This window comes from Ovis canadensis, chromosome 1 (assembly GCF_042477335.2).
Source record: "Ovis canadensis isolate MfBH-ARS-UI-01 breed Bighorn chromosome 1, ARS-UI_OviCan_v2, whole genome shotgun sequence".
Lineage (NCBI taxonomy): Eukaryota > Metazoa > Chordata > Mammalia > Artiodactyla > Bovidae > Ovis > Ovis canadensis.
The window spans coordinates 89,866,266-89,894,237 of NC_091245.1; the positions used below are offsets into that span (position 1 = coordinate 89,866,266).

General features: G+C 48.6%; 1 protein-coding gene and 1 long non-coding RNA gene across 3 annotated transcripts in view; one reads left to right on the forward strand and one right to left on the reverse strand.

The window, feature by feature from the left end:
• Positions 1-27,972, reverse strand: part of KCND3 (potassium voltage-gated channel subfamily D member 3) — a 224,317-nt gene that overhangs the window by 27,802 nt on the left and 168,543 nt on the right. The gene's annotated exons all lie outside the window — the stretch shown is intronic.
• Positions 1,756-13,346, forward strand: LOC138429467 (uncharacterized). Its single transcript, XR_011252811.1, has 4 exons — positions 1,756-4,014; positions 11,297-11,510; positions 12,570-12,708; positions 13,247-13,346. It is a non-coding gene; the product is annotated as an uncharacterized lncRNA (long non-coding RNA).

Here is a 27,972-nt window from a genome sequence, read left to right on the forward strand (position 1 = left end):
GGGGAAGTGGGGTGGGGGTGTGGATGCAGAGAGGAGAGCTCAGGCTTGGAGCAGCGGAATTCAGTAATTTTACTTAGCATCAATATGTGCCATTCAATCTTCATAACAACCTTATGAGGTATAATTAGACTCCTTTTTGCGATGAGGAAACCGGAGCTCAGAGAGATTAAGTTAACATGCTGAGAGGATCTTCAGCCAATCCAAGCCAGTATTCCAAAAGGATGCAGAGCACCCTTTTCCTTGCTATGCCTATTGCAGGAGAGGAGAGAGAAGTCAAAGGACTTGGCTAGTCCACATGAGAAAATAACTTCAAGAAAATGGAGACACTTCCAAGGTGATGTGAGCCTAAAACCCTGCTGGAACACTCTCAGGTGCTGAGGGAGGTGTTTCTGGGTTCTGCCAGCAAAGAATCCCAGGGAAGGGGGCTGTGTGACCTCTCTAGGCCTTGCTGTGTTTGGTCTGCCCTGCAGGCTCCTGACCACTGGGGAGGCTGTGCTGATAACCTCCTTGTCTTACCACGTTAACAGCAATTTCGCTGGGGTGACAAAGTTGTTCTTCTAAGTCAGCCTTCTCAAACTTCAGTGTGCATTGGAATTGCCTACAAGGCTTGTTAAAACATAGACCGCTAGGCCCCAACCTCACACTTCTGATTCTGTAGATGTAGAATAAGACCTGAGAATCTATATTCTAAGCAAGCTCCTAAGTGTCACTCATGCTGGTGATCCAGGACCAAGCTTAGAGAACCGCTGCTCTAAACCAGCCTCTCTCCAGAGATCACAGACCTGTCAGAACTAGAAAGTGGTGGCAGAACCAGACTCAGACCAGTCACTGCACCTTTACGCCTTCCTTAATAAACCTCTCAAGATGGCTGCTTTTGCCATTGGCATAAGTGTCCTCTGAGCACATCTCTCTCTGCATCCCTGGTGCCTGGCATGTTGTGTGATGCACAGTAGGGACTCAACACATAAGAGTGAATAAGAGATAAAACAACCCCTCTGGTGTGTATTCCACGGACTGTCGGGGACTCCCGGACTTACTCCTTCTGGAATCAGATTGCAAGCTCCAGGAAGGTGCAGGCTGCTCCCTCAGTACCTGTAAGTATGCCCAGCACATGGTGAGCACTCAGATATTTATTGAATGGGTGGATGGGCTATGAACAGATTAGTAATGGAACCACTGACCTTGTCAGACCAGACCAAAATCTCTAAATCCTGGGTAAAATACACTTCTGATGCATTGCTGAGTCCATCTGAAGCAGGGGAAATGTATTTCACCCCCAGTAGAAAGGACCAAAACGAAAGGGAAAATCACAGCTGGGAGGAGGGCGCAGTAGCAGAGGGAGGAGCTCTGATGCTCTGAGGACGTGTGCCAATAAGACCCGGTGATCAGTGACCCGCCACGGGGAACCTGAACCTTGGGCCAGTGACAGAAAGGAACTCAGAGCGTTCGGGTGGACCCAGCCCTGCACGTGGGCTGAAGTGCTTCCAAAATGGTAGTACGAGCTGGCTTATGGGCAAACCAGATTTAAATCCTGTCCTGAGGAAAGCTTCTTTAATCCAGGCCTTTAGGATTACTGCAGATTAAGATCATGTAAATATGAGTTTGCTTTAAAAAAATAATAAGGAAGCAAACAACCATGAGTGAGAGTCAAAGGAGGAAAAAACTCCCATAGATTTAGCCCGCTCTCTCCCACCCCCAAAACTTCAGATACTGGAATTGATAAATGCAGAAGTTACGCATGGAAATGACTTTTTTTTTTTTTTCAAAATAAAGGATGGAATCACAAAGATGAACTACAATAGAACACTATCAGAAATGACAGATACAAAAAAGAACCAAATGGAGCTTCGAGAAGTGAAAAAGTGAAATGCTAAAATTAACTATGTCTGAACACAGTGCCTTAATCCAGCTGGTTGTCCCCGACGGGCTCAGCTTCCGGAGCAGACCTCCTCTCCTCAAGCTTACCCTTGAAGACCTTCATGCTGTCACTTGGTCAAAAGGCCCTCGTACCGGGTCTATTCCTGTCATGACTGGTAGGAGGACAGTAAAGACCAAGGAGAGGCTGGCAGCAGCCTCGTCACCAAAAGAGGCGATCGCTGTGGTCCAGCATGGTGCTGAGTGAGGCTTGGTTCCTGTAGAGACACAATCCCTTTTGCTCACACAGCTCCCAGGAAAGACGCACTAACTCAGATGAGAATACACAGATGAGCAGATAGCAAACCAGTATTATCGCCAGATGGGAATGGTGCCAGCCACCTTTGCATGAAAACCAGGGAAGGAGACATAATCACAATCACTCCAGGTCTCCTGTCAATGGGAAAATATTCAGATGAAAATTGGAATTTGGTCATTTCTTGTGGCATTTCCTAAATCCCCAGTCAGCGGTTCCCGGAGCTGTGAGTGGGCTTGCTCTGAGCATGCGCTGCAAGGGCATTTATTCTTTGGAAGGAAGGAGCTGAGGGCTGAGGCCCCACGCCACCCTGCCTGGACCCAGGCCGGGGACGAGCCTTGTCAGACTTAGACGGGGCCCATGCCCTGACTCGGGGTGCCTGTGGGCCAGGAATCATGTTGGCATGGCCAAAGTTCCAGTCCCAATCTTGACAGGCACGTTCTCCTGGAAATGAGGCCTTGCTCATCCATCCTCCCTGGTCTCAGCGCCCCAGAGACTTGTCCCCGTTTACCCCCTCTGCACCCTTGGGAGCAGAGGTTGATAAGAAAGAGCAGCACGTGCATCTGGTCAAACCCCGGTGCTCCCACAGAGACCCTGTCCCGCAGGCTCATGCCATCTGCTTCTCTTCCTCCACATGGCCATCCAACAGCCTTTCTCCCTGGGGCAGTTTCTCAGCCTTCTGCCACCCTGGATTGGCAAGCGGTTCTCCCCAACAAAGGGGAGCCCTAGCACAATAAACCTTTGGTTGGCACCAGGGTGGGCTAGTATGGCAGAAAGTTGGGCTGACCTTGGGAGAAAGCGGGGTAACAAAGAGCACAGGAGAGGTGGGGGTGTGCCTAAGTCAGACTCCAGCTGGCCCTCCTAAAGAGGGTAAGCGCTCAGGTCAAAGTCCACAGAGGTGACGACACGCCAGGATACAGAAGCTGTGGTGGGTACGTGGTGAAGCAGATAAATTCTTTTTTGGGGGATGCACCAGGCAGTAGGTGGGAATCTGAGTTCCCCGACCACTGTGCGTCCTGCAGTGGAAGCGTGGAGTCCTAACCACCGAACCGCCGGGGAAGTCCCAAAGCAGACAAATGCTCGAGCATAGAGTATCTACGGTTGTGCAGAACTTCTCTGAAGGTCCAGTCTTTTTTGGTTTGTTTTTTGTTTTATTGGCCATACGGGACAGCATATGGGATCTTGTTTTCCCCGACCAGGGATGGAACCTGCGTCCCCTGCAGTGGAAACACAAACTTAACTACTGGACTAGGGAAGTCCCTGAAGGCCCAGTCTCGTCTCTGCCAGCACACCTCTGATTCTTCCCCCTATAGCTCCATCTGGCATGGTGGCAGGGGTAGTGACCAGGGAGGAGTGGGGGCTGCAGGACTGAGGGAAATTTAAGCCCCAGGCCAGGTCAGATGGAGTGAGGTGCTGAGTCATTTAGCCACTTGCCCCTGTATAACCAGCACCTGGCTTCCCTATGCATCACAGCACTCTACCCTCCGTGACCCACTGGGTAAACCCATTCTATTTCGACTGCCCTTCCCAAGTCTTTTCTGGCCCTCCTCCCCACTACCCTGTACGGTCTAATGGCAGCTTCTTTCATCTTGGGTGTTCTTCCTTCACCTTTTCACCCATTCCCACCCTCTGAAGACCAGGGGACATTCTCTCCCATTAAGCCTCATCTGAACCACACGTCTTTCTGCTCGTTAGGTGGGAAACTCCATGAGAGTGGCCTGGCAGCATCTGGATGCACACAGCTGGTGTCTCACCAACCTGACATCACCATCTCCAAGATTGGGCTGTCCTTCTGTGTTAGCACGGTACTTCTGCCTAGTGGACACATGGCGGACTGTTCAAAGGTACTTGTGGGGGTCGTGGACTAAATTCAGTCATCATTTCTAGGGCAACTTACCTTGAACCTGTGTGTGTGTGTGTGTGTGTGTGTGTGTGTGTGTGTGTGTGTTAGTCGCTCAGTCATGTCCGACTTTTTGCGACCCCATGGACAGTAGCCCTCCAGGCTCCCCTGTCCACCACGGGATTCTCCAGACAAGAATACTGGAGTGGGTAGCCATTTCCTCCTCCAGGGGATCTTCGTGACCCAGAGACTGAATGCAGGTCTCCTTCATTGCAGGCAGATTCTCTACCATCTGAGTCAAATTCAGTCATCATTTCTAAGGCAACTTTCCCCTTGAGCCTGTACCAGGACTAAATTCTTGGGTCCTCAAGACACCTCATCTGAGGTGCTTGAAATCCTGCTCCATGGCTTGAGGCTAATTTACATTTCCACTGAGCTATAGAAAACCCAGAAACATTCTTCCTCATCTTACATACTGCCAGCTCCAGGCTCAGAGGTTCTGGGTTTGGTTCACTTCAGTGCATTCTCTGAGCCTTGATCACCCACCTTGAAGTATATGTTTTGCTTTGGAAGGTGGAAATGAGCCACAGGCTGGACTCGCCTCATCTGATGGCATCCGCTCAGCCCCCTGCCACCCCAGAAACCTGACTGGGGAAGGGAATGGTGAGGAGGCGGCCCGCACGGCCCTCAGCAAGTGCTTGGCCTGTGACACCTGCCTGGAGGGGATCCTGGCCCCTCTGGACTCAATCTCTGGTCTCTGGGTCTCTGAGCCTTTGCCTCTCTCTCTGTCTGTCTTACCCTCATGTCTATAAGAGGCTTCTGGCGGGTGACACCCTTAAACAGCATCCCCACGGTGCACCCTGGCCCATTTGCTCTCTGCTCCTAACCCCAATATCCCCATAAAAGCCGGTGACAGCAGAGGCTTCACGGGCCTGGGTCATCTCTGCTCCTTCAGTGTAGAGTGAGCACAGTGGCTGCCAGGGAGTAGGGTTCCTGACACATTTCATGAAGAAATGGCTGTTTAGCTGATTCTCTTTCAGTCTCTGCCTCTTTTGGATCCTCGTGTCCAAGCAGTTCCAAACCAGCCTTTTCCGGGCTGAGATCTGCTAGCATCAGTCACGATAGTTTTGAAATGATTAGAGGTGGTACTCAGGGCAGCTGGTGGGGTGTGTGTGTGAAACAGCATTTCCCACATACAACCAGACCCCAAATAGACATATCACTTCCACCTCGCCCCTTCAGAGAACTATTCTGACATTCGCCAGCGCACATACACTCACACCAGGTCAGAGATGGAGGAAACCTTAAAAACCATCTGTTTCATGCATACTGAAATATTTATGGGTGAAATGACACATATCTGGAAAGTGCTTTAAAATACTCCAGGAAAAAAGACCGAGTGAGGAGAAGCAAGATAGAGCCAGGTAGGTAGTGGCATGAAGTTTCATTTAGCATGCTCTCCTTTGTGTAAATGCTTCAAATTATCCATAATAAAAAGCTGGGGAGGGGGACAAATAATTTAAAAGAAGAACCGTCTACTCCAAACCCCTCATTTTCAGAGTTATCGGAAGCCACTGCTTATTTTTCACCTATGACAACCAGTCCTGCAAAATCCCTTGTTGTTTATTTAATTTTGTTTCTTTCGTGTGAGGCTCCTGCTGCCAACCAGATTCTTGTTCCTTGAGGGCAGGGCTATTTTGCTATTTTATATCCTCCTATGGAGCTTCCCTGATGACTCAGTTGGTAAGGAATCTGCCTGCAATGCAGGAGACCAGGGTTTGATCCCTAGGATGGGAAGATGCCCTGGAGAAGGAAATGGCAACCCACTCCAGTAATCTTGCCTGGAGAATCCCATGGACAGAGGAGGCTGGTGAGCTACAGTCCATGGGATTGCAAAGAGTCAGACACGACTAAGCAACTAAATCACCACCCCCATGGAACTTAGGGGCTGGAGCATATGGGAAAGCATTCAATAAATACTCTTTGGAGGGAGCTTCCTGGCCCTTGACTGTGGACCAAGACCTTCTTTCCCATCCCCATGTCCATGGCATTTCACTCCTTCTCCACTCTCGCCCATCCCAGCTACCCTCTCATTTTTGACAAGGTTATAGGTGATGCTCTGGTCAAGGGCGCCCCCATTTCCTAGTTAATCAGAGCCTTCCTTCAGCACTGGCAGCCCTATCTTCTTGTCACTATCTAATTCAGTTAAATCTGAACAGAGGAAGCCCCCAAGGTGGGCTTGGGGTTGCTACAGGACCTGTCTCCCAGGCTCCTCCCAAATTCCCACATGACCACACGCATTACACTGTAATGGCGCCCTTGTACTCTGGACCTTTCTTTATAACATTTATAGCATTTCTGCCCTCTCTCCTTCAATTAACCTCCAGAGCTGTGAGCTCCCTGTTGCTGCAGCATGCTGGGAAGGGAACACGTCAGGTCAGGCCCACAGCCCCATATGGCCTCCACGACACTGTCAGCCCCCAAGGGAGACACAACGGCTGCTCCAAGGGAAGGTGATGTAATGCAACTCGCTCTAATGTGTGGACGCTTAGCGTGTGCCAGGCACTGGTCCAAGTAATTTTCAAGTCTTTGTTTATTTAATTCTCCCAACGACCTCAGGAGACAGGGTCTATGGTTATCCCCATTTTGCAGATTAGGAAACTAAGGCTCAGAGAGGTTGAGAAATAATCCCCAAATCACACAGGTAATAATCAGTAGAGCTAGTGTTTGAGCCCAGGCCGTCTGCCTCCAGAGCGTGTACTCTTGACCACGACCTCTCAGCGAGGGGGGAAGGCTGGGCCCAGAAGTTCAGGCTCAGGTGTTCAGGCTTCTCGGCTACCTCCCTGTGCTCCTTCCCCAGCCTTGGTCCCTCCAGGGCCCTGTGCACTGCTGCTGGCGGGTAAGCTTGCTGCAGAGGACGGTGTATCCAACTGAGGGCAGAGGGCTTCTTGGTTACAAAGCAGAACCGGTGGCATGAGGAGAGGGTGGCCTAAGCTGTCAGGCAGGGCTTATTGATGTGCTTTTTCTTCATCAAAGGGTTCCTTTAAAAATGACTCAATCGACTATTAATCTTGGTGAAACATCAACCCCAACAGGGAGAAAAACAGTTAGAAAATCTGCCAGAGGAGAAAGCTTGCATTTCAGCTTCAGTCCCTGGTGAGGTGGGGACACTGCAGGAGCATGTCTTCCAGAGCCATGACCTGGGCGTGCACCCAGCACCAGCTCGGTTCCCCCCACCCCTTCCCAGCCCACCCTCACTGGCTCCCAGCTGGTGGGACCCCACTGAGCCCCGTCACAGCCCGAGGACACACACCTGTGTGTGTTCATGAGCCTCCTGTGTGGATGGCATGAAAATAAAATTTAGAAATATTGCCAAGTGCAAAAAGAAAGTCCTGGAGGGGCATAAATCTCTCCCCTCTCACCCCCAGCCTGGTTTGGCAGAGACCCTAAACTTTAGGGAAGAAGCAGACTTGACTTGAAAGCAAGGTCAGAGTTAGGAGGGCAGGGATGTGGAGGGCTCGAGCCTGCTCTTGGCTTGGCTTGGGGAAAGTGACTGCAGAAAATTCCCTTGTGCTGCAGAGAGGCAGCAACTGGCTTGTGGGGGAGGGAAAATAATTACAGAATGTGTTTATGTTCTCATAAACTCAGAGATCCCGAACCAAGGTGTTCTAAAGAGGCTGCTGGGTGACTTCCTGGTGGCAGGAAGAGGACAAGGAGGGCAGGACAAGAAGAGAGAGGAATGGGAGTTAGCAAGTGCTGTGTAGGTCCCATCAGGTCAGGTGGAGTCTGAGAGCCCTGGGCTGGCTAGCTCCCAGGTCCTTCCACGAGCGGCAGTCTCGGGGATCATCTGCTTCAACGAGGGCCCAGCTGCCAGGACACTCACCTGCTCTCGGTACATTCCAGCTCCAGTGGGGAGCATCTGTGTCCCCTGGACCAGGGCCACTCGAGGGAGCACATCTGTCTCAACAGGGACTCCCGCTCCAGCAGAGGGCACCTGCTCAGCCCGGCTCGCCCTTTCCATCTGAGGACTTTAAAACATTTTTTTATTTATGTATTTTTTTGGCTGTGCTGGGTCTTTGTTGCTGTGCACAGGCTTTCTCTAGTTGTGGCGAGTGGGGGATACTCATTGCGGTGGCTCATTGCAGTGCGTGGACTCTAGAGCGCAGAGTCAGTAGTTGCGGTACATGGGCTTAATTGCCTCAAGGCAAGTGGGATCTTCCCTGACCTGGTGTGTCCCCTGCACTAACAGGCAGATTCTTAACCTCTGGACCACCAGGGAAGTCCTGAGAGTTTTTCTTTTGACACTGAAGGCCTGCTTTGCAGATCCCTCTGCTTATGATACTCACTGCACAGCTCTCCCGGTTTCCTCTGACTTCTTGCATGTGCCTTTCGTGGACACTTCAAATAGCTTTCCTGCTCCTCTTCCCATTCCTAAGCATGGTAGGGTGGGAAAACTATGGGCTCTGGACTTGGGACAGTCTTGATTCAACCCTCGCATCCTCCACTTGGGGACCATTGGTTTGGGCAAAGTTTCTAACCCTCATTTTCTCATCTATAAAATGGGAATATTCATATCTACTCACCTCACTGAATCATTGTAAGGACAAATGAGATAAGGATATCTACTTGCAGTAATGGAAAGCTAATTGATTTGAATAAACCCTTCTGCTGAGGACAAATAAAAAGCTGGATGAAATGCAACAAACAATGTCTTAGGATCAACAAAGAGGTAACAATGTGATGAGGAATCACCGGGCCACAGTCTCTGATGAAGTGAGAGTTCAGACAGGTATAGTCCAGCACACCCTTGCTTTTGAAAAATAAATTAATCTAGAAGCAACAGTGACACAAAGGAGCTCCAGTTTTTGCAGTCCCCACCCCATCCCCAATGTGGGAGGCATGAATAAATACTCTCTACCTCTCTCAGAGGTGGGGTCCTGAGGGGGCTTCACTCTTAAGGTAAAAATGAATTGGAAGTAAACATTCTTTCTCATGGATGTGCAGCCTTGAGTTTGGGCTAAAGAATTCAGAGGAAGGTGGTCCTGGACTGGTAGCATTCCCGGGTCTCTGGCAGAAGCCTGAGATAACCCCTGCATGTCTGCCTTTCATGGGAGCAACAGGGAGAGAGATGCCTTGAATAAACCCACCCTCATCTGACCTACCTCAGACTCCTGGCCTCAAGGATATAAGCTCACCGGGGCCGGTGGCCTGTCTCCTCCTCAACAGGTTTTGGCATAAGGAAGCAGGACTGGAAAGGCTCTGGGAGAGGAAGAGAAGACAGAGCTTTGGGGACTTGGCTGTGTTGGGTCTGAGGGAGGCTGGTGCAGGAGCCACGCAGGGGCCTGGTGTGGGAGGCCTGGGAAGTGCCTTGGGTAGGTGCTGAGGAGAAATGTGCTTTGATTAGTAAAGAGCCCAAGGGGAGTGCAGCATCCAATGCCCTGGCCTCACTCTTCTGTTTCAACATTAGAAAATTATTTTCCTAGAGTTGGAAAACACTGTGTTGCACTTCCCCTGGTGTGTGTGTGGTTTGCATCTGCATGCACTGACCTACTCATTTGCTCAAGGGTTCTCCACAAATAAGGGCCCATGTCAGTTAAAGCAATATTGCTACAGTAATCCAGACAGAATGGTACCGGCACAAAAACAGAAATATAGATCAATGGGATGGGGTGGAAAGCCCAGAGACAAATCCATGCACGTGGCCCCCTAAAAACATACCATGGAGAAAAGACAGGCTCTTCAATAGGTGGTGCTGGGAAAACTGCTACGAGTCAAAGAATGAAATTAGAATACTCCCTAACACCATACACAAAAATAAACTCAAAATAAAGACCTAAATGTAAGACTGGACACTATAAAACTTATAGAGGAAAACATAATCAGAACACTCTTTGACATAAATCACAGCAAGATCTTTTTTGATCCACCTCCCAGAGTGATGAAAATAAAAACAAAAATAAACAAATGGGACCTAATTAAATTTAAAAGCTTTTGCACAGCAAAGGAAACCGTAAACAAGATGAAAAGACAACCCTCAGAATAGGAGAAAATATTTGCAAAGGAGGCAACTGACAAGGGATTAATCTCCAAAATATACAAACAGCTCAATATCAAAAAAACAAACAACCCAATCAAAAAATGGGCAGAAGACCTAAACGGATATTTCTCCAAGGAAGACATACAGATGACCAAGAGGGACATGAAAGATGTTCAACATCATTAATTATTATTGAGAAATGCAAATCAAAACTATAATGAGGGAGGGATCACTTCACACTGGTCAGATGGCTATGATCAAAAAATCCACAAACAATAAATGCTGAAGAGAGTGTGGAGAAAGGGAACCTTCCTAAACTGTTGATCAGAATATGAATTGGTCCAGCCACTATGGAGAATAGTATGGAGGTTCTTTAAAAAACTAAAAATAGAACTACCATATGACCCAGCAATCCCACTAGAAAATCATATTCTCCCAAAAAAGACACTAGACCCCAGTGTTTATTGCAACACTATTTACAATAGCCAGGACACAGAAGAAAACTCAATGTCCATCAATGAATGGATAAAGAAGATATGATACATACCACACAATGGAGTATTACTCAGCCACTAAAAGGAATGAAATTGGGTCATTTGTAGAGATGTAATGGACTTAGAGATGTAATTGACTTACTTCTCTGAAGTAAGTCAGAGAAAAACAAATATCATATATTAACATATATATGTGGAATTAGAAAAAAATGATACAGATGAACCTACTTGCAAAGCAGAAATAGAAACGCAGACATAGAGATCAAACGTATGGACACCAAAACAGGAAAGGGGAAGTGGGATGAATTGGGAGATTGGGATTACATGCATACACTGCTGTGCATGGAACAGATAACTAGTGAGAGCCTGCTGTATAGTGCGGGGAACTCCACTCGGTGCTCCATGGTGACCTAGATGCAAAATTCCATCTAGGGAGAGGTTATATGTATACATATGGCTGATTTGCTTCATTGTACAGCAGAAACTAGCACAATGTTGTGAAGCAACTATCCCCCAATAAACAAAAACCCCCCAAAACAATGATGATCAATGGTCTTTGTGTATCAGGCACTGGGCTGAGTGCTGGGAATACAAAGATGATCATGACAAAGCCCCCACCCTGCACTTGGGTTGTTCATGGGCTCTAGGGAGATGCAGGCTCTCGGTGCGCTGCTGTGTGCGGCCTGCTTTCAGGGTCTCTGTATTCACTGATTGGTATCTGGTCTAGCCAAAATGCTCTCCCGAGCCCCTCCTAGGTTCCAAAGGCAGCACCGGAAATTTCAAGCAAGAAGCCACTTCCTGGTCCAGCATTACCCAGTGTGGACAGGATATTACTGAAGTCGAGGATGGATGAGCTGCTCTGGTTCTTGTCTGCCTTTCTGCCCCTGATGTTGGAGCAGAAGATAACTGGGAGGTCAGCACGGGAGGGGCCTCCTGAATTGATCTGTGGCTCTGTCTTGAATAAACCGGGTGAGTGGTATGTCTTTTGTTTCCCCCTCTAGCTTTTATTTCCCTTCTCTGATTCAGGGCTGGGTTGGGTGCCTGGACTCAGTGACTGTCTCTTCCTGTTCTCCGTCCAGAATGGACTTCACCTTGCTGGGGGAGAGCAGGCCCCTCATGTTGAGACCAAACACCTTGAAAGGAAGCAGTTCCCGTTGCCCTGAGACCCGTGGGGCAGAGAAAGGAACTGTGCTCTGGGGCTCCATCCACCCACTTTGCCCGAAGGCTGTATCCAACCATCCATACCAGGCACAGGCTGACACACCCTGAATTTCTCTCGCAGCATCTTTCCTGGCTGGAGAGAAGGCAGGTGTCTGAGAACTGTCCCTTCTCTTCTCCGTAATGATCTATAGCCAATTAGCTGTACCCTGAAGGTGGAGAATGCCTCTTTCCATCCCCAGAGCTAACAGCAAATCCAATGTTTCCTGCAGACATTTCTGTGAAGGGCGAGGGTGGGGAAACCCCCCAGGACCCCGTGAGCTGGTTTGCAGCTGTCAGCCCAAGGCTTTAATAACAGAAAAGACAAAGGAACACTCCACTGAGTAACTTAAAATAAGAGTAAAACTTGGCCATATCTTTTCCAGACAGTGTCTGGGTTGTGTGTGTGTGTGTGTGTGTGTGTGTGTGTGTGTGTGTGTGTGAGTGTATGTGTATGTGTACAAAGAACAGGGGCTCTCCCTGGGGTATAACAAATTGGGGACTTTACTGCGAAGGGCTGTGGCAGCTGTAAGAGCAGGCAAGCTAATGACGGGGCTAAAATAATTGGTCTCAGTCTGTGCTCTCCCTTCAGCCTGCACCTACGTGGGCCTCAGGCAGGCTGATGCACACCTTCCCAACACCACAATCAATAGTCAATTTAAACAGATTTTATCTGTATAAACTGTCGAGTAAGGGGAGAGGGCATCTGGACAGCACGATTCATGAGGGAGGGGTCCTGGCTTTCACTGCTCTGTGAATTTCAGCAATCTGTGCTTTACGTTTCCCCCTTTGCTCAGTAAGTTTGGTGACCCGTGTGCTATTCATACACAGGAGAAAAAGAGGATTCCTGCTCGTGGAGTGGGACAACAGTGTGCTGCATTCCAGCCCGTGCGTTTTATATACATTGTTCCATTGGCAGCGTTATGGTGAGGGTCAAAAGGAGATGTCAAGGAACTTGGACAAAACCCAGGTAACACTATACAAATACAGAAGCCAATGTATTTTTGGCTGCCTTGACCCAGACAGCTCTGACTATACCTGGGATATAGAAGGTGCTCAGGAAACAGGCTAAAGAACCCTGGGTTATCTGGGTGGTGTCTGTCTGTCCTTATCTGGGTACTGGGCTCAGCCAAGGCAGAATGGATGAGTGATGAGAGATGGAAGGGTGAGCAGATCCACAGGGTTTGGGCATGTATTTCTGGGTTCCTGGGTAAAGACCATCATGGAACTCCCAAGTCAAATGCACTCTTAGGACCATCCCCTTTGGGGATGGGTGTTCTGTGCCTCTGTCCACTCCATTAGCTCCAAGCAGTCAGTTTTGGCTGCAAAGGACTAAGGCTTGATTGTTTTCAGAAATCATTCGGCTCCATTAAGGTATGACTAAAGTTTCTATTTGAGATGTTAATCACCGGGAAGAGGTGAGTAACTGACATTTTTCCTTGAGTCTGGGGTCTAGAGAATTTAGACTTGGACATCTCTTTACCTTTTTCCCACCTACCTGTTCCCAGGCCCAGCACAGAGTGATTCCAAGGGACCAAGAGGCAGCTGGTGCAGTGTGGGGATTAAGAACAGGCAGGAACCGCTCTGGCTGCTACCTGCGGCGTCACGTGGGCCAGTCTCTCTGAGGTTTGGTCTTCTCATCTGACAACTGGGGACAATGTTAATTCCTGGGCAGGGTGATACTCCTGCAGTGCTGACGCCCACTACATGCTCCCTGAGCAGTAGCTGTCCTGGCCAAGGGAGGGCAGGGTGGGAAGAGGATGTCGGGACTGGCTCCCTGGCTCTGCTGGTATTACTAGGGGAGCCGGTTTTCACGCCGCAGGGTCAGCTACTAAGTTGGTTTTGTCCCTATGCCACACTCTGCAATAGGCATTCTGGAAAATACAGACATGCCAGTGGGGTCCCTGGGCACCCACAACTGTCCACATGGAGCAGTCAGGGCTTAAGTGCTGAGGGTCCGGGTTAAGGAGCTTTCCGCCAGGGTGAGCTGGGATAGGATCCCTGCGTGAAATAGGCAAGCTATTAAAAATAAGGGCAGTACTTGCTAGTACTTGAGTGCTTACTGTAAGCTAGCACTGTGGCAGCACTTTCTTCTCTTGGACCTTTTACATTTTAATCTGCCCGAGGGCTCAGTGAAGTAGGTTCTCTTATTCCCACTTCACAGGTGGTGACACCAGGACTCATTTGTTTAACAGCTTCACTGAAGTCACCCAGTTCATAAGCAGTAGACCTGGGCCCCACACCCAGTTCTGCTTCACACCAGTATCTGAACCAAAGCCCCACACACCAGCTGCTGGGTGCAGGCTGGCAGGAGGCGAGCCTCATACCCTGCGGAACACACACCTGCACTCCCACCCTTTGGATTTCTTTTGCTCGGCCCCTGGGGCATTCAGACAGGTATTCTCCCAGTATCCTCTGCCCTCAGCCCCCACCAGGAGACGGCCTGCTGCTTAGAACCAGGGAAGCAGGAACAGCTGGTTCAGCTTCCCAGGTGAAGAAGCAGGGAGGAGGGGGCACCTCCAGGTGGGTGAATAACCTCAGGCTCCTGGGAATCTGGCTAGAGAAGAGCAGGGGGTGCAGCGGAAGACCCACCATGTGGGAGTGCCCTCTGCATGGAGTAGGTATGGGGGAGAGGTCACGCAGGGCCCCAGGGTGCCCCCAGATCACTCTCTGAACCCTAGCGAGGATGAGAAGCCAGCAGTTTCAGTGCCAGCATTATCAGACCACAGTTCCTCAAATTAATGCACAATCCAATTTATTTTCCCTCTAGGAAATTACGTATTTTTAAAAAATACATGAAGAGTCAGAAAGGAGCCATGGCAACGAGGAGGCTGAGCATCAGAGATGAGGCCATGCCTTTTCTCCTGCAGCTGAGGCACCTGATCTTCCAGGTCAGTACCTCTGCCTATGCCGTCTTCACATCATGGCATAATGCACAGCGCGAATATTTGTCCAGGTCCCTGGGGTTAGCAGGGGCTCTTGCCTGTAGCCAGGGTGAGCATCCCGAGGCTCCAGTGAGGGCAGAGGGGCCCATGTCTTGCACACCTGTGCCAGGTGAGGGGGCTCTGCTCTGGGCATCTCCCCTAGCCAAGTGTTACTCTGTAGCTGAGTCAAAGGGTGCAGATGGGTTCAGCAGACACAGACGAGTACTTGCTAGGATTCACCCACAAGAATCCTGTGGCAACTGGGATTTCTCTCCCATTTTACAGATGAGGAAACTGAGGCCTAGAAGCATTTGGTGACTTGCTCAAGGTAACAATAACCATATTGAGTGAGTGCATATGCTTCTGTCACGCTCCGTGCTGAATGCGTCGCACATATCATCTCCCTCTGTTGAGGGCCCCTACTCTACCTGCATGCTGTGAGCTGTCTGAGTGTTTACAGAATTTGCTGAATACACCAGTCTCTCATCAGATGAGGAGCACTGATGATGTACTGGGCCCAGGGGTAGATCTCCAGTAGAGAGGTAAACAAAGAAGTGGGCCTGCCCTTGGGGAGCCCACTATCTGAGATAGATCTGTAGCACCTGACGTGAATAGGCTTCATTCACATATGTCTCATGCCAGGCATTGTCTGGACACTGGGCAGAGAAAGATGTAGCAGTGTCATTGTGCCAATCCTAGGGATGTGCCAACTAGTGGACGAGCCCAAATATCACCTGATCGATTACACTGCAGCAGGGTAAGCTTCATAATAGAGGCCCCACAGACCAAACTGGGGCCTGGAGGAGATGACCCCTACATTTTCTGGGGAAACCTGCGAGATCATTGCAGATTCCACAGTGATAAGAGAAAACAACATTTATTGGGCCTCCACTATGTGAACATCCATGGGAGTAAGACATGGGTGTGTCTTAAGGACAAGAACAGGGTCTGCCAATGGAGCCTGAGTTCTGCATGCCGTGGGTGCTGCGTGAGGGATTAGCGAATGATGAGCAATTGAGGTGCTTCTGTCATCTTCTTATTTTCTTATCTCTCACTAATCTGGCTTTACCAAATGCTCAGAGAAGAGAACTTATTACTAGAGAAACCCCTATTGCTGGGATAAAGATCTGCTTTGGGAGCTGGGGAGAACGGATGCTAACATTCAGGTCCTGTTTCTTCCAATGTTCTGCTGGTGGAGGGGACCCAGGCCCAGCTGCCAAGATGCTGGCTGAATTTCACCTCATAGTTATCTACCTCTGTAGCTCTTGGCTTTGCTGTCTAAGCCATGTACATATTTATCTTCTCTGCATAAGTCCCTAGGATGTGTCTGCTTAGGCATACGAGGAAGGCCCAATGCCCTAGTATTTGATCAAATAGTGGAAGACCTGACTATATTTGTACCCTGACTCATGTGGTGGTGCCTTTATTCCCAAGAACACAAAGCAGTGGACAGGCTTTTGGTCAGTTTAGCTTCCTCCTGCTTCTGAGAGGAGCCGTCAATTCTCTCTCTGGCAGAAGGGACAGCTTAGGCCCAAGGATGCATCTGGACCCTTAAGGCCTCGGTGGCAGAACAGGGCCACAGTCTGAGGGGATCGGGGGTGGGGTTCCAGACTGCATTCGGGGAAATGATCCTGCCTATGGCTCCAGCTCTCTGTGCGCCAAGCTGCCCTTCAGACCAGCCCCTTGGCCCCTTGGCCAATTTCAGGAATCTGATAGCACAGTGATGCTCCCTCTCTTTCCTCCTTTGCCCTCTTCTTCCCTCCCTTTCCTTTCTCTTCTCTTTGGTCTGTCATTTTGACCAGTTCATAAGCCCCACTCTTCAGAGATGTCAGGCAGAAGGTGAGAAGAAATTTCTGGGCTCTCCTGGATATTCACACACAGAAAAGTCTTCCTCCTTGGAATCCTACCCAGCCCCTCATCTACTGCCAGCAGCCCCTCCCAGGACCCAGGGAGAAAATGAGGGAAAACAAGGCAGGCTGGGATTACAATGGGAATAAAAGCAGCTCACCTTTCTGAGCTTTTCATGAATGATCTCCCTTAATCCTCATGACAGTCTAGGAGGCAGGTGTTATCAGACTCCCATTCTACAGATGAGGAAGTTGAGGCAGAGAGAGTTTAAATGACTTGCCTCAGCCCCATAGCTCAATACAATGAGGCCAAGATGTGAACCCCAGAGCCTGTACTTGGCCATTACCGCCTCCTTGGGAAGGGGGCAAGTCCTGAGAATACCTTCTGATGACATCTCCAGCTGTCGGCTGGCCATGCTGACTCTGGGGAGGGTTTCCCACATGCCCTCCTGCTAGCGGCCTCTCCCCTCTCTCGTGGGCATACGTGTCTCATTCATGAAACACGTCAGGTTGAAAAGGGCCACCCCAAGACCTGCCCTGCCCTCAAGAACTTGAGGGAGGTAAGGATGATTAGCGTGGAATTAACTCAGATCCTATTGTTTCTTCCAACAAAGCCCTGTGTGTGCTTATATAGGGGTTCATCCATTCATTCCACACAGACATTTTCAGAGCTTGAAGAGTGGCTTGGCTTTTTGCTAGGGACTGCAGGACAGAGAAGAGGCTGCCCTGATTCTATGGGATGTTGTCACCTCATGGGTCTCCACCAGCATCCAAACATACCCACCTTTACACCCAAACCTGAGATAAACAAGGGGAACTCCGGGTAGGAGGGCCTCTGCTGTACCTTCGTTGGTTCATGTACTAGTCTCCATAGTTCTATGTCATAAGTATTATTAGCCCCATGTTACAGGTGAGAAAACAAAGACTTAAAGCAAAAGGCCAAGTAACTGGTCCCAACTCATACAATTGCCCACTTGGTGACACTGAACTGCAGCCTGAAAGATTCCAAAGCTTACAAAAGCTCTTCCAGAGCTTTTCACCTCCCTGTCGCCCACAGAAGGTGAAAATAACCACACATCACAACCACATGCAGTCACACCTACAAACATACAAATGGAAGCATCTGGTCTCAGAGATGCTTGTACAGCCTGCAAATTCACACACACACACACACACACACACACACACACACATAGCAGGTTCCTCATGTCCACACACACAGTTCATGCACAAGTAAACATTTTCCCCCCTAACTTTTGAACTGTGAACGCTCCAACTAGTCAATAAGCACATGGATAAGAATCCAGCTGCATTATACACTAAAAAATGTGAATTAAGGCAGCAAGGAAATACTATTACTTTAGCTCATCGAATCAGCAAAAATTAGGAAAAAAATGAGAAAATAGTCCCAATGAAGATGCATTGACATGGGCACTTTCATATACTGCCCATTGGTACATCTCTTTTGGAAAGTGACTTGGCAGTATCCATCAAGAGGTGTGAAAGTGACCAGGACCATTGGTCCAGTAATTTCATCTGAGTGCCATTCAGAAGTAAATGCAGAAAAATGTTCAACTCTGCTTTGTTCATAATAGCACAAACTTGATACTGGCTTACGCTAAGGGATTGGCCTTGAGCTAGGCAAAGGGAACAATGGAAGCTATACATAAAAATACAGAAATGTTAAGCGTGGTTGGGGTTGAGCGACCAGAAGTCACAGTCACTTTTTTCCTCCTACCTTATCACCTTCTTTCTTCTAAGGCAGAGAGAGGTGGAGGGTCTCCAGCAGCTGAAAGGCTGAGGGAGAAACAACCCAGTGTTTGAGCAGGGAGGGGTTTTCACCCTTTTGGGGCCTCTTCTGTTTTTCTACTAATTTATCAAATATGCAACGGCCAGGCTTGCATGTCCCTTAGAGACTGGGCTAAAACCCAAGGGGAATAAGACTGCCAATCTCCAAATTTTCTGGATGCAGGTGAGAATGTGCATTGTCCCCCTAAGCTTGCCTTCTGGCTCCAGGCCCCAGGCTGGTTGTTCTGAGCAGCCTCCTTTACCCTCCCCTGGGTCTGCAGGGCAGATCTGGGCCTCGTTCAGCCTTCCAGGCTCACATGGGCAGGTGCACAGGCCTCGGGCTCTGTCCCATTTTGAGGAGATCCCAGGGCAGGGCCCTGGATGCTGGGCCCAGGGGAGGCCCAGGCCCACACCTCAGCTACCTCTAAGAAGACCCTCGGAAAGATAGAAGGCCCTGCCTCACTTTTCCTCTCATCTCTGAGAGGCCCAGCTCAAGAGGAGAAGCAATTTGGGGTTCTCATTTGAACGTGGACAGGCCTTCTTTGATTGCAGGGGAGCTCACGCATCCCCATGTGGGGCCACACATAAGCACACACCGTCTTTCACTGGCACACACACACGTGCACGCACGGGCACACACACATTGCCCCTCCGCCTTCGTGTGCTTAGATTCTGCCTGGATGGTGGCTGTGAAAAGGGTCTCACACGTCTCACCTCTGAGGAGCCAGGAGGAAAAAAGGTAAAGCACAGCTAGAATTCAGCTTAGAGATAGGAAACAAACAAAAAAATCCCCCAAGCCCAACAGGGATAAAAAGCTCATTAATGTCTCTGTTCCCCTACTCATTAAGCAAGAGCGCACTCATAAATATTCACAGAATTCTAAAGTAAGACCGAGGTGAAAGTTAAGTTAATGTGCAGCAATTAAGCCTGCTCACAGCTCTTGAGCAGCCTGACTGGGCTCTGGCCTCCCTCAAACTGCCAGTCTCCCAGCGGGGAGGAGAAAAGCAGGGCAGGGGGCAGCTGCTGAGTGATGAGCCCTCCCCACTCCCACCTCCATGTACCCTCTTGCTAAGACAGTAAAACTCAAATGTTCTCGCTAAACAAGAAAAGATGAAGGCCCTGCTGGTGTCTACTTGTTAATAGATGAGAGCACTCCTGTGGTGGGAGGGTCTCAAAGATCACCAAGTGTCCATCACTGGTCACCCTGTTTTGTCTTGTTTTGTTTTTTAATTTCAGTGTTATTGAGGTATAATTGACAAGTAAAACATTTATCTTTTCTTTTTGTGAGAACATTTGAGTTTTACTCTCTCAGCAGGGCCTTTTCATGAGCTGCTTCCACAAATGAATTTTACAAATAAAATTGCAAGATATTTTAAGTGTAGATCATGATGACTTGATACACGTATATACTTCTGAAAAGATGCCCCTCATCTAGTTAATTAGCATATCCATCACCTCATATATTTACCTCTTCTTTTTCAGTGGGCATATTTGAGTTCTACTTTCTTAGAGAATTTCAGTTATACAATACAGCATTATGAACTACAGTCACCATGTTTTATATTAGCTCCTCTGAAAGTCTGTACCCTTTTATTAACCTCTCCCTATTTCCCCTACCCTGCAACCTGGCAACCTCCATTCAACTCTCTGTTTCTTGGTTGTTTCATTTATTTTATTTTATTTTTTTTAGGTTCCACATATAAGTGGTGCCGTGCATGACTTATCTTTCTCTGGCTTATTTAACTGGGCCACCACTAGCAATGGGGTAACCAGTGTGTGAGCTGTCCAAGCGGCCACACCAAGTGACTGAGCGCCAGAGCACATCCTCCAGTCACCTTCAGCCTTCAGCCAGGACCAGGAACGCTGTCTCCTCCTGCAGGGATCTCCTCCAGGTTCGGCCCTGATCACCGCCTGCTCCAGGGCTTTCTGATTCTGCTCACTGCAGCCAGATTAATTTCCTTAAATGCAGGTTTAATTGCCTTCCTCCTTCCAAAAAACGTTCATGGGCTCCCCATTGACTATGAATTAAGCGCAAACTCCTCCTGTTCTGTGGTCCAAATGCTCCTTTACAATCTTAATTACCATTACTCGTCACTCATTTCCCAAGTTCCAGCCAAATGGAACTCGAAGCTCTTCTTCAAACACGCTTTACACTTTCCTGCTTCCAAGCCTTGTTTGTGGAGCTCCTACATCTTGGGTTTCCTTCCCCTGCAGCTTTGACCTGGCAAAATCCTAGCCATCTTTCCCAGGCTTACTTCATATCATGTCTTCTATTAAACTACTCCTATTTCCCACACTCTGATCTAGTCTCCCTCCTGGGTATTTTGCTATGTTCCAGTTGTGTGTATGTGTGAAGTTGCCTCAGTCGTATCCGACTCTTTTGTGACCCTTTGGACTGTAGCCTGCCAAGCTCCTCTGTCCACGGGATTCTCCAGGCAAGAATAATGGAGACTCTGTATTGGACTGGATTCTATACTGGATTGTCATGCCTTCCTCCAGGGGATCTTCCTGACCCAGGAATCCAACCTGCATCTCCTTGTCTCCTACATTGGCAGGTGGGTTCTTCACCACTAGCGCCACCTGGGGAGCTCTATGCTCCAGTTATGTCTGTGCAGTTCGGCTAAAAATAATAATGATAATAATAGTTATAACAGTATTAGTTCTGAGTGCCTACTGTGTGCTAGTTGCCTTGCACATATTATACCCTGCAAAGTAAACACTGTTACCCCATTTCACAGGTGGGAACACTGAGGCTCTGAAAGGGTAAGAAGACCAACTCTGACTGGCTCTATAAAGTTTTTTCTGTTTCTTTTTTGCTCCATTATTTCATTCTTACTGTTGGAAGCTCCTTGGGTTGAACTGTGTCTTGTTACAAACATATATATAGAAGTCCTAACCCCTGGAACCTGTGGATGTGCCCTGATCAGGAAGAGGGTCTTTGTGGATGTAATCAAGTTAAGATGGGGCCATACTGCATTAGAGCGGCCTTTAACCCAACGACTGGTGTCCTTATAAGAGGGAGATGTGAACACGCACAGAGGGCAGATGGCCATGTAAGGACGGAGGCAGAGACTGCAGTAATGCACGTACAAGTCAAGAACGGTGGGCAGCCAGACAAGCCAGCAGAGAGGCAGAGGGCATGTTCTTCCTCAGAGCTGCTGAAAAGGAACCAGCCCACCGGCATCTTGGTTTCTGACTTCCAGCTTCCAGAACTGCAAGGGAATACATCTTTTTCACCCTAAGCTGGGAGCTGGTGATACTTTGTTACAGCAGCCCTAGGAAACAGATTTCTTCCTGTTGCTGTTCAGTCGCTAAGTTGTGTCCGACTCTGCGACCTCATGGACTGCAGTGCGCCAGGCTTCCCTCTCCTTCACTATCTTCCGGGGTTTGCTCAAATTCATGTCCACTGAGGTGCGGTACTATAAATATAATACCTCCCTCCAAGGGCAGGATCTGTTTATCCCCATTGTCCTTTCAGGTGCCTAGGGAGGCCTGCGGAGAGGAACGGAGATCTCCCTTCCCTGTCTGCAGAGGTTCCAGGGCTGGGAACAGATCCAGCTTTAGAGGTCTGGAGAGGCCAGTTACCTTACAGCTAGTTGGTAGTGGAGTTGTCCAGGACGGGAGCCCATGGCCTTGGCATCTGGGCAACGGGGCGCCTGGTGTGGACCTGTCTATACGTGTGAGTTCAGCCCTGCTCGGAGCCTGAAAGTACATTTGGGTTTCTTTGGAGCCCTCATCTGTGCCTTTTAAAATGTCCTGAGTCTCTGGTGGTGCTGGAAAGAGGACTTGGGGAGGTCTGCTACCTGTCTGCTCAGGAAGCTGAGGGTAGCCCGCTCCAGGGTCCACCTGGGCCTTAGGATCACTCTGGGATTCTGGGTTTCCAGGGGGCAGCCTGAAGGCTGTGGGACCTGGATGCAGCCAGTGATGAGCTGCAAGTCCCTTCCATTCCTCCACACGAGCTGGAGGTCCAGCCAGCATCCTCTCCTCCTGTAGCACTAGCAGCCGGGTACCCCAGGTGCCCCCTCACCCTGGGCTCCTATGCCCTCTGTCAGCAGACAGTGGGCTCCTGGATGGGGGGCCAGGAGCAGTCACTGGGCCAAGGAGCATGGTACAGCCCCACTGCTGTGGGACATGGTGAGCACAGCTGACTCTGAGGGGTGTGTGTGTGCTGATGTCCTGGAATCAGGAAGAAGGGTTCATCTCCTCGTTTATCCCACCTTCTGGGACTGTGAGTGGTGGGGCTTCAGATTCTTTTCAGGAATTATAAGCTACACTCTGAGATTTTCCCTACTAAGACCTGGTTTATGTCCTTGACAGTGTGCCCTGGTGAATTGTATTTCTGCTCTCTGTGTGTCTTCTTTCATTTTTTTGATGTTAAAAATTATATTCTCTTTATTCTAAGATGTACATGACTTTTACATGTTAATATTTCTGAAATAGTGTCATGATCTAAAATTAAGGTATACCTTTTTGTTGTTAGCTTTCCTTGTGGCTCAACTGGTAAAGAATCCGCCAGCAATGTGGAGCCCTGGGTTCGATCCCTGTGTTGGGAAGATCCCCTGGTGAAGGGAAAGGCTACCCTCACCAGTATTCTGGCCCTGAGAATTCCATGGACTGTATAGTCCATGGGGTCACAAAGAGTCGGACACAACTGAGCAACTTTCACTTTCTTTTTGTTGTTATGTAAGCAATTGATTACTGGGGTTAAATGTAACTAACATAAAATTCACCATTTTGACCATTTTTAGGTGTGTCTAGTTCAGTGGCATTAAATGCATTAACACTTTATAACTATCACACCAATTACCTCCAGAACTTTCTAGTCTTCCCAAACTTAAACTGTGCCTATTAAACACTAATTCCCCATTCCCCCCTCCCCATAGTCCCTGGCAGCCACCATTCAGCTTTCTGTCGCTATGAATCCGATTACTCTAAGTACCTCATATGAGTGGACTCATACAATATCTGTCTTTTTTTGTGTCTGGCTTAATCACTTGGCATAGCATCCTCAAGGTCCATTTCACTGTAGCATGGGACAACATTTCCTTCCTTTTTAAGGCTGAATAATATTCCATTGTGTGCACCACACTTTGTCTACCCGTTCACCTGTGGGTGGATATTTGGGTTGCTTCTACCTTTTGGCTGTTGTGAATAATGCTACCATGAGTGCTGCTCCTGCTAAGTCGCTTTAGTTGTGTCCAACTCTGCATGACCCCATAGACGGCACCCCACCAGGCTCCTCCGTCCCCCTGGATTCTCCAGGCAAGAACACTGGAGTGGGTTGCTACTATAAGTATGGATGTACAAACATCTGTTTGAGTCTCTGCTTCTAATTCTTTTGAGTATATACCCAGAAGTGGAATTGCTGGATCATTTGGGAGTTTATGTTAATTTTTTTTGTAGGAGCAATTTCCTCTGTATAATCAGAAATAGGGATATGAGAAGTGGAGAAGGGGAAAAGAACTAATATCTTGTGAACGCACTTTGTGCTGAGAATTTCATGTCATCTTTTCTAAACTTCACAACAAGCCTTTGCATGAGATACCATTTCTACTTTATAGATGGGAAAGCCAAGACACAGGCCCCTGCAGCAGGTCGTATGGTTTACAAGTGTGGAGCAGCCGTCTGCACTCAGACAGATGGTGGTGGGGCCCAGCCTGGGGGCTGAGCTGTGTGGGTGGAATCACAGGAGTCGGGGGTCTTACTACTCCATGGTCTCTCTCCTTCTTTCCCAGTACCACCAAGTAGGCTGCTGGGGAGATGGGAACTTTCTTCAGAGGTCCCAAAGAGCGTCCTGGGGGCTGGGCAGGGTAGTCTGTGAGGTTGTCGGGAGAATCCCTATCCTAAGCAAGCAGTGGCACGTGTGCCACCCTTCCATCTTCTTATCCAAATCTCCCCGCTCCTTTAAATGGGGTCTCACATTTCACAGTGGCCAAAGTCTCCACTGTCCCACTGTTCCTCCTCCGTTGAAGCTACTCTGGTCCCCTGCACAGCATGGCCTTCGCGTCACAGCCCAGCCCGCAGATCAGGCCTGATGCTTCTAAGGCATCCAGAGATTGAGCTCATTTAAAGACTGATCCACTCTTTCTCTTTGTTCCCATTTTGAGCTTTGGTTCTTTTTAATGGTGCTGGTTTTACGCTTTCCAATCTGAAGAACATTTTCCTTGATGGGAAAAGCAAAAGAAAAATAGGAGCTGCATAACGCATTTCATTGTGGGGCGCTTTTGCCCTGCAAAGCACTTCGTGACTAGCAGCTCATCTGGTCCTCCTGTGCGACCCTCACAGTGAAGCAGGGCGGGGTTATGAGCCAGTCAGTGAGGCTGACTGACTCACGCAAGGTCCCTCAGCTAGTTAGCAGCCCAGGCAAGACCAGGAGGTACCAACCCACGGCCCGAGATCTTAGGGGAAATTGATTATACAAGCACAAATAATCCCAATCAGGAGGCATCTAAAGCCACTAATGTAGCCACGCTGGGGACTCTCTGTACAAATTCACATTTGAAAACTGAAAACAAAAGGAAAAAGGCTGCTTTAGTTGTGAATAGACAAAGCCCAGCACTGGGGAGCAGCATGGCCCCCAGAGAAGGATGTGGAAGATGCTGGCTTCCTATGAAAAGTGCAGAGGCGCACTAAAATCATTTTCAGTTGTGCTGCTAGCATGATCCCATGCCCTACCCAACTCAAAGGAAAAGTAGAGTCCAACAACAAACATAACCAAACCAAACGAGAGATGACGATCACAGCAAAGAACGAGACAGGGTACATCTGCTGCTTAGAGGAAAGTGAAGAGACATGCTGACCTAGAGGAGACAGCTCTGCAGAAGGCAGGGGAGCGCTGGGCGGGGGCTCCTAGCTGATGGGGGGTTGGGGGGAGGTGTCCAGTCTTCGGCAGCCGTCGGCCAGCTGGGTGACTCACAGCCAGCCACCCCGCTTTCCTGCCCCCTCATGTTCCAGATGCCCAAGTGTTTACCACACTCCACTCCTCCTTCTCCGGCCCTGGCTGTTCTGCTCTGTCCACACACCACCTGCATTATTAAATGCCAGCCAGATGCTGTTGCCTGCTGAAGGTACAGAACTTGCAGCTTGCACATGCTTTGTTAGGAAGAGAGATTCATAGCAACGCTCATCTAACAAGATTAATCTAAGTCATCAAACAAAGGCTTTCTCCTTGGTATGATTGGAAAGATGGACAGAAAATTGAAAAAAAAAAAAAGAGGTTAAAAAAATAATTCTGTATCCATGTACCACCAAAATGGCCTCAAGCTTCATTTAGAGTCATTTTGAGGGGAGCCAGTGGTCCAGGCACCACACAATGGGAAACAGTAGACTACACTGGGGGTCACTAATGCCCCAAAACTCATGGTTTTTTGACCTATGAGTCTGTAGTCCAGGATCCTCCTCCTTTTCTAGAAAACAGCCTGCTGTGGGAACTAGATCCCACATGTTGCAATTAAGGGTTTGAATGTTGTAACTGAAGATCCTACGGGTTGCAGTGCAGTCAAATAAATAAATATTTTTGAAAACATCATTCTATATGGTTGCATTTCAATTACTTCTAAGTTTTGCTTGTACAAATAACACTATTAATAACTATTAATACCACTATTAATAACTTCTGAATTAGCACTATTTCCACAGGATAGATCTAAGAAGTGACTATCCCACCTGCAATGTTTGAATGGGACTATTTGCTGCACACTTACCAGATTTGGATACTCATTTAAAAAACTAGAAACGTTTGCAAATTTGCAAGGCAAAAGTAGCTATCTTGTTTGAATTTTCATTTTGATTACAAGTAAGATTAAAGAATTTTCATCTTTTGGAAAGCTGGCTTTATTTCTTCTTTAGTGAATTGTTTATCTCATCCTTGGCTCATTTTCCCATTGTGCTTTAGGGATTTTATTATTGATATGTGTGAACTCTTTATATTAAGATATTAACCATTTATCCAATATTTGCTGCAACTGTATTTTTCCCAGTTGGACTTTTAAAACTCCAGGTTCATTAGAGGTTTCTCATGTAGCCACACTGATTTTTTTTAGATGCCTTATTTTCTTCCTAGTTAGAATTACATGTGATTTTTATTGTTATAATTCTATTCTTAGAATCTCTCATTCCTTGTGAGATATGTTTTCTTCTAGCGGCTATGGGACCATAATAACGTTCGTCCTGACTTTCCAGGTCTAGGATATGTGTTTGCTGTGAGCCGGCATGCTTGCCCATTGCGTGCACTGCCCCCAACTTGATCCCTCGTTAGGGACACAGAGATGTTTGGGTCTCAGGCCCTCAGGTGTGATGTAGTGTTTTTACTCTTTCTGTTGTTAATGTTTGTTTGAATCAGAAGGTTGCTCACAGGTGGGTTATTTTGTTCATGAATCCGTAGTTTCTGAAAGGTTCCTAAAGCTGAATAATTCATTCAGGGTTTTCATAGGACGTGGCAAAGTCCTTACTCATGGGAGATATGGATTTCCTATAATAGTAAGAATGACAGCTCACACTGAAGATGTTTTAGTTGCTCAGTCATGTCTGACTCTTAGGGACCCCATGGAATGTAGCCCGCCAGGCTCGTTTGTCCATGGAAATCTCCAGGCAAGAATACTGGAGTGGGTTGCCATTCCCTTCTCCAGGGGACCTTCCCGACCCAGGGATGGAATCCAGGTCTCCCATATTGCAGGCAGATTCTTTACCGTCTGAGCCACCAGGGAAGCCCATCACTGAATGATCACTTCAAATAGGTCACTCGTTCTAAGCACTTCACATGAATTATCTGGTTTAATCTCCAACAAGCCTACGAGGCTGGCACTATTATTATTGCCAGATTTCAGATGAGAAAACTAAGGCACAGATTGAGTAACTTGCCCGAATGCGGAGCAGAATGGGGAGACGCGCGCACATAGTGTGAGCTCCTAGGAGAGCAGATGTGCATGGCGATAGCAGCGGGAATTTCCCTGAGTGGAGTGGGTGAGATGTGAGGAAACAGGAAGTGCCCAGCGGGGAGAGAAGGCAACAGGGGCTGAGAGGACCAAGTGAGCATCCCGTGTATCCTGCGACCCCTGCTGCGCTCCTTGCCGCTCTTGTGGTCACAGTGCAGGAATCCTATTTGAATAGGAATCTCAGCACTCCCCAGGGGCCCCAGGACACTGAGCAGGCAGAATTTCATACCTGCTGACTTTGCAAGTCAAGTACTGGGGTTCCTAAGCCCAGTGAGGGCCCAGAAGCGCTAACTGCAGCGATTACAATGGCTAGCTCACTTGAAGTGAGCACTTGGTGCATGCCGAGCACTGAGCTAACAGCGACCTGTGCATCAGCTCACGCACTCCTGACACCAATCCTACGAGGCGGGTGCTATTAATATTACTGTGCCCATTGTTTATGTGTTTATTTTGGCCGTGCTGGGTCTTTGTGGCTGTGCAGGCTGCTCTCTAGCTGGAGTGCACGGGCTTCCCCCTGCAGCGGCTTCTCTTGTTGCGGAGCATGGGCTCCAGGCCCGCAGCTTTCAGTACTTGCAGCAGGCAGGCTTAGTAGTTGCGGTGCAAGGACTTAAGGTGCTCTGCGCCATGGCACGTGGAATTCTTCCCGGACCAGGGATCACACTCATGTCCCCTGCATTGGCAGGTGGGTTCTTATCTAACTGTACCACCAGGGAAGTCCATTATACCCACTTTGTATTTGAGG